Genomic DNA, 7,539 nt, shown 5'->3' on the forward strand with positions numbered 1-7,539 from the left:
GCAGCACAAGGAAGATATCCTCTCTCTGGAGCCTAAAATCCCTGTGACCGCAGTTTATCTACTTCTTCTCTTCTTCTGCTAGTCCCAGTTCAGCTCAAGATCTTCTATTTATATGGTCACATGATTTTAAAAGATCATTTAGGGCACCCTCCACATCATCTCTAACTAAGGTTTAATAACACAAAAAGTGTTTGCGTGGGAACTGGTGACGAGGAGGGGAACTTGAATGTTTCTTAGTTTGTGCTCTCTGGCTTCCCTGGAATGGCCTTCTGAATGGCCAGCTCCATCGGTTCTTTTAAAACCTAGGTTCACTCCCTTCCTAAGCCTCCTCCTAGGTGTTTCTCTGTTCCGGGACAGATACAGAGCCGCATTATAAAACCACAACACATGGCTCCCAATCTCTCTTCCTTTGCCCCAAGACCCCTCCCTCCCCCTTGTGTGTGTGTGTATGTGTGTGTGTGTGTGTATGTGTGTGTGTGTGTTTTGGTTTTGGAGTCAGGGGTGGCTAGTGTCTTGAGCCTTGTCTTCTACCTTCTAGGTAATTAGATTAACCTGTCTTTTCTCTCTCTCATGTGGCCCCCATATGTCTCTGCCAAAAAAGACATCTGGCTAATTTTTTGCTAATGTGCTTAAGTGGGAGCTGTCTAGGGAAGTGTCCTTTCTCCAGGTAATTTGTACATCTTAACAGCAGCCTTCTGGAGATGTTGTCCTCTTTTGTGTTGTGTATTGCTAATTGTGAGAATTTCTAACTAATTAAGGCAGTGTGCCAAGCTGGAAGGGGTAATGCTTTTGGTCTGGCCAGGTTTTGCTATATTCTACGTCTCAAAGCTAGGTCAGGATTTTTTACTGACCCATGGCAGGGCTGGGATTGCTCCTTTAATTTATTATTTTTAATTACTTTTAAAATTGGAACTAGTCTATGGCTATGCCACCCCGAACACACCCAATTCCATCTGTTCTCGGAAGCGAAGCAGGGTCGGGCCTGGTTAGTACTTCGATAGGAGATCACCTAGGAAGACCAGGTGCTGTAAGTGTAAAAACAAACAAACAAACAAACAAACAAACAAATAAATAAATGGAACTGTAGTGCATGCAGAATAAGAAATAAACCTCCCTTCTACTCTAAACTCCTAGTCACCTTCTCCTATGGCATAAAATATAGTCTTTTAACCAAGTATAGGCATACTTAACAGATGATAGCTACATGAATAAATTCATTTGTATCAGATAAGAAGAAAAAAAAGGGAAGAAAAATTGGAAGGCATGGAATAAAACATACTCATCATTGCAAAGAAAGAGGTCTAATGAAATAAGAAAGGATTTTATAAGCATATAAGGGGTAAAAATGGATTTTTGAAAAGCTTAATTAATTAAAAAAAAAGTATTGAGGATCTATTATATGTCAGGTCCTGGGCTGGTGTAGAGTTTGAAGGTGAATCCTGTGTGTATCAAACTCCGATATGCTCAATTGTTATGGAGAAGACTCGTTGTACTCTCTTGAGCTCATACTTATACAAGGAAAAGACTCATAAATAAATAATTACAATATAGTATAATGAAAGCTGTAGTAGAACTATGTACTAAGGGCTTTAAGAGCCTGTCTTCTGGAGTCAGGAACATCATATCAAAGGAAGAAACATTTTACTTTCTTGAAGGGGGCCTCTAAGTTCTTCCAATGGAGAGAGGGAAACTGGAATTATAAACCTAGTGGACACTGTAAGCAAGCACACAGAGGGTGAGAATGGACAGCCTTTTCAGGGAAACAGATCAGTCTGACTGGCATGTAGGAAGCATATCTGGGTAGGAGATGACGCTGGGGATCAGGTTATGATGGGCCATGTATGTCTGCTAAGGAGAATGAATTTTGTCTTGAAGTGGAATTGTTGGAGACTTTGAGAAGTGATCTCCTCCCTGCCCCAGGACAATTCTGACGGTGATTCGAGAACTAGATTGAAGTAGAGAGGGACTAGAGTCAGGCAGGATTGGATGGTTACAGGAATAGTCCCAAATGTCATCAGCAAACCCAATGATAAACCCGGCCACTGTGGTGGAAATGGGTTTGAGAGCCATTTCTAGGCTGATTTACATGATTAACTATGCCTTGATAGTTAACTGGAACAAAGGGTGCAGGGAATTAAGGCTGATGCCAATTTCTTCAGTAAGGCTACTTTGTGGGTAGAGTACCACTAAAATAAATATGGAGTACAGGAGAATAGATGTATGGAACACATATTTGGTGAATTAAACCTAAGGTACATTAGTTTGAGATTTCTGTGGCACAACCGGGCAGAGAATCTCTGCAGGGAAAAGAGTTTCAATGATACAAGGAGAGTAAGCAATGTCAGATATTCCACAAAGGTCAAGAAAGATAAAGACTAAAAAGTTAATTATGATGTCAACCATGACCTTTAGGAGGGCAGTTTCAGTAGAAGAAGAAGAAAATCAGTTACGATAGGCTGATAACTAAAAAAAAAATTTAGGAGGACATGTCTAGAATATATTTATATGTGGAAAGAAAGCAGCCAATAGAAAGAGAAATGGATGAAGACATGTGACTAAGCAAGGCAGGGGAGGTGGAAGAACTGTTCCAGTTCTGCCAGGTTTGCAAAGGAGAGAGGAACTCCAAGGGGCACCACCTGTCTCTTTGCCTGAGGGATTCACTTTCCCCCAGAATCTAATGGCTGCTGCAGTCATCACACTGGCTAGGGATGCAGGCAGATAAGAGGCTCCTTTTTTTTTTTTTCCACAGACCGTCCATCCCCTTATCTATAATGGAGCAGCTGAGAGGTGCTATAATTCCCCTAACAGCTTGGGTAATTACACCACAGAAAGCAACTTTAAACTGACCACACAATGTCTTTATTCTTAGAGGGCACAGGCACAGTCTTAAGGGGTTTCTGATGAAAGCAGCTCCTTTACCTCCTGTCTCCTGGAGGCCCTATTCTCCTCCTCACTGCCCAGAAGCACCATGAAGACCTGAGACACCAGGCCCAAGAAAAGGTGGCCCAGAAGGAGGAAAACATTTCCTCTCTTTGGTCTACGGCTGCCTTCCAAACCCTTGATTCTTGTCTTTGTATGACTGACATTGAGACTGGCCACTCTTTCAGGGAAGACTCCACTCCTACCCTAAGGAGGTTTACAAAACCTTGTGGTCCCCAAAGAAAGAACAATCACATCAGAACAGAAGAGTCCGATAATCATATAAGACATTCATAGATGGTTTCTGATTTTGGATAAGTTTAAGACAGCAGAGGTGATGGGTGAGGTAAGGATCAGTGGGATGTAAGAAAATTTAAAGCAGTTTTTTTCTTGATGTATCTTATTGTCCATGTGAAGTAAGACTACTGCTGAGATGGAGGGGCAGTGGACCAGTTGGGATTTGGAGAGGAATGGTTTGAAGAATAGAAATTGGCATCAATTAGCAAAGGATAAATTACTGCCTAAGAGCACCAAAGGCCCTGCTGAATACGGGTCATTCACTTGTCCAGTCAGCATGGCTATATGAGTTCTTTTCTCTAGCAGAGTAGCAGCCTGGGGGCATGTATGGAGAAAGTCATGGTTGGAGTTATGCAAGGCGATAGACTAGCAAAGTAGGCACAACCAAAGGACAATGATGTGAAGGGTCTAAGATGCTGGTGAGAATGTGGTCATGAGGCCCAGGCTGGGTAGAGAAGAAAGTACACACAGGAGGGCTGATGGATTGAGAAGATGGGATGGAGTGGAAGAATTAAAGGTCTTACTAAGGCTGGCAGATTGGTTTGGGGCAAGTAAGGAAATGGGACTGTTGAAAGGGCAGTTTTGGGATAGACAATGGGTTTTTGAGTTTCAGATGTCAGAAATGAACTAGTTCTGGGGTTGGGAATTCAGAGTGGGTAGATGAAGGAAAGTCAGTTGGGAGCCATACATCACACATTGGGATGTGTAAAATGATATAGTCATTGGACTTGGCCTTTTTAAACTCATTAAAGTAAATCCGTCCTTGAAAATCAGATTGATGTGATCCAAAAAATGCAAAATTTGGAAAGTATTTGTTATGCTTTGCTTAACAGGATAGAAAAAAAAAAGGCCTCTATAAACTATATAAAGAACAATATATGGAGACCTCACTTGGTGAGTATCCTTTTATTAACAGAATGAACTAATACACTAGCATGTTTTATATTTCAGATTTTTACTTCTCTGGAGAAATAAGATGATCCTGGCAGCATTGGGCCAGGATTCTCTCATGATAGCAATAAGTTTCCTCACTAGGTTATCTAATCCCTACAACTCCATATTGCTGAGTGTCAGTTGCTATTTATCATTATGTTCATACTGTTTTTCTTAGAGTTAAGAGGAAAGTGAAATATTTCTTATATCCAAGGCTCTTTCAAAATTGGAAAACCAAAGATGAATCAGGAAGAGTATCCCTCTGCATTTGATATGCAAAGATACCACTGTTAGAAAACTATACATTATGATGCTCTTATCAAACAAATCCTTCCAGCTTTACTCATTGCATTATTTATGTGGCTCCTACAGGCATTTGAGTATGCAATGACTCTTGTAATAAAATGATAGTAGAAACACAATTATATACGTAAGAATTTACAAAAGAAGTGTGATAAGCAACAGATATTTTTAGACCAAATCATATTATTACTTTTGTTGATAGAATAACTCTATCAAATCTCCAGTAATTAACAGATTCCCTCAAAGTGCTACCCAACTCAATAGCCACTGAGAACAATTTAATGAATTCACACAGTGGTTCCTCAGTGGCTAGAAAGTGTCGATGTAATTCCCTGAGTGCCTAACTTCTTGGCTACCATATACGCTTGGAGAAGATGGCTTCAAGGAAAATGGGTGAAGAATCTTTAGTGTTAGAGGAGAGGAAGAATATGCAAATGAAAGCTTTTGGCAGGTCTAACTTGCCTCACTGTTGCCTAGGAAGAAAGGTAGTTGCTACATATTTCTTGTTGAGAATCATGATAAAATAAACATAATCCGAGCTTTAGGAGCATAATAGATTAAAATCGACATCTTGGATTAACTCAGGAAGCAAATGGATAGCCATGGTAGACCAGTATATTAATATGATCTGCTGTTTCCTTAAAATATTTTGGTCTTCTTTCTGCTCTAATAAGCTCTCACATTAAACATATGGGAGCAGTTGAATGTGAAAATTCAGAGGTTTAATTGCATCTTTAGAGAAATACAGCAAAGAAAATGAGATTGAGATTTGGGAAAGAAAATTTTCATAATACATCAAGGAAAAAAAAATAATGTGAAGGCCAAGTATTCAGTGAGTCAGAAAAATTTAGAGAGTCATAATGTTAGAGCCTGCAAACTGGAAACAAGATATGAATTCATAACTTACAAGAGTATAGATGACAGCAAGAAGTTAGTGTTATTCACCAGAATCTAACCATTGGTATATAGCTATAGTAAATTGGCATAAGCACCATGGAGTTATCCAGAATGGACATTTTATCAATGTCTTGCCTACCTCTTACTGCTTTGCTCTGAAAATTAGTCTGAAGGAACCATTAGACAGTATTTGCTAAAGAATGACTATGATATTTTGGCTCTTTTTCTAACTCTAACTTCTATGAATTTCCACAATGCCATAAAAACACTTTAGCAAGAATTTTGGCAAAATATTTACAATTTCTTCAATAACATTGCTCACAGAATAAGAGAAATGGAAAGCAATCACTTAGTAACTTCAGAGAGACAAGCAAGAAAGAGGAGAAACAATTGCTTACCATGCTATTTGTGATTAAAAAAAAAAAATCTCAGTTTAGCTATTAAAGAAGCCTGCTGGGAGCCAAGAATTGCACATATCAGAGGATCATGCTGCTTCCCATTACCATGTAGGAGAAATGGTACCTACAGTCTGGCTGTTTGTGGGAATAGAAGTATAGCTGTAACAGTAGGCGTGTGACCAGTGGCTTGTGGGAGACAAGCACTTATGGGGATAAAAAGGAACCTGGCACAGGCCTTGGGCTTCTGGCATCATTAGTTACAGGTCTGCCAAGATACTTTGGGAAACATTTTAATTTAAATGCCAAATCTATTTCAATGAAGTCTCCCTGGTTTGACCTGTTGGGAATCCAGTGAGATGGATGGGCGCTCATTTTGGAGAACATTAGGTGAATTAGATGATGGTTTTATAAAAAGCATCCTGGAGGTTTAAATCTCTATATGTTCTCATTCAACTGAGGAAACTCATGGTATGAGTTGCAGGATATATGACTCTCATAGCATTTTACTAGTGATTGGTAAATGCAGGAAAGGGCACAGATACCTCCAGGCATTTATTCAAAATACCAAAGTTAGAGAACTTTAGGAATAAAGGCCCAGCATTCTTCCATTTCTCCACCACAGCATACTCACAGGATGCTACAGTTATAAATTAGATAAGGTAGATTAAGAAACTGACTTGAATTATTTGAACATATTTTTGTGTAAAAACTATCACAAGACAAAAAAAATTTTTTTTGAACCAAAACTGGTGGAGGTGGGGGAGGAAAAAAAGGGAGGGACTGAATTAACTATTAAAACATTGTTGTCCATCCATGTGGAAATATTTAAGTTTGTGAGCTTCTAGGCCCAGGTTGGCAAGAAATGGATAAAAGCCTGTCTGATGGATTAAAAAAAATATGAATCCAGAAGATCAGAAGAATTAAAACGCCCCCAAGAATAATATCAAGGTATTTGAAGTTGCTTCAGAGGCAAGGGCGGGTTTGTATCGGTATATGGAGCCCTTTCCATAGAGGCTGCTTGGCAGTTTGCTACAACACCATGCTAATGAAACCAAAGTCTTTAAGTTCACCCCCCCAGCGGACTATCAGTTTTTCTCTCGCTCCCTGCGGGAGGCGAATTCCCAGAAAAGGCAATACCTAGCTGGGGAATGGCTGGGGTGCTAGAGAAGGGCTGGAGGCTGGAGCCAGGGAGCCTGGGATGTAGAGGAGGGTGGTGTCAGGCTGGGCGGGGCCTCGGGTACCACGCTGTGAGTTTGGGCCCTGTCTGGCTAGAGGGATGAAGTTCCAGGCGAGGTATTTGAGCGGGGGTGCGACCTGATCAGTGACCTCGCTCAAATGATTTTTAGGCCAGTCACTCTACCTGAAGCATTGGGACTGGGGGTAACCGGGGAAGAAAGAGAGAGAGTGGGGACTGGCTGTTGTGATCCAAGTAGGATATCCTATCCTCAAAAAGATGAGACTGAGCAGGGCGGGGCCCGCAGAGGGCTGGACCAGCCGGCATCTCTGGCGGCGGGATCAGGAAGGACACTAGAAGGGAGGGACGACGGTGATAAATCCTTGTAGGGAGACTCAGAGGGCACAGAACTGGCTCTGCCGCGGTCCTCTGCTCTTCGCCTCTTGCCGTCCGCCCATCCCCACCCCCGCCCTGGCATCCATGAAACCAGTTGTATCAATTCACAGTTAAGGAGCCCAAAGGAACGGAATTGGTTTCTGTATGTGACTTGGGTCTGACCCACTGGGAAAGCCCAGGGGGGAACGTCCGGGTGGCCCTTCTCCGAGCTAGGTGGGAGGG

The 7,539-nt window shown here is 41.3% G+C and overlaps 1 pseudogene; it reads left to right on the plus strand.

The window, feature by feature from the left end:
* The first annotated feature begins 915 nt into the window (after positions 1–915).
* Positions 916–1,034, plus strand: LOC112476006 (annotated as a pseudogene).
* Positions 1,035–7,539: the final 6,505 nt, after the last annotated feature.

The sequence above is a fragment of the Pteropus alecto genome, unplaced genomic scaffold, assembly GCF_000325575.1.
Source record: "Pteropus alecto unplaced genomic scaffold, ASM32557v1 scaffold92, whole genome shotgun sequence".
NCBI classification, from domain to species: Eukaryota; Metazoa; Chordata; class Mammalia; order Chiroptera; family Pteropodidae; genus Pteropus; species Pteropus alecto.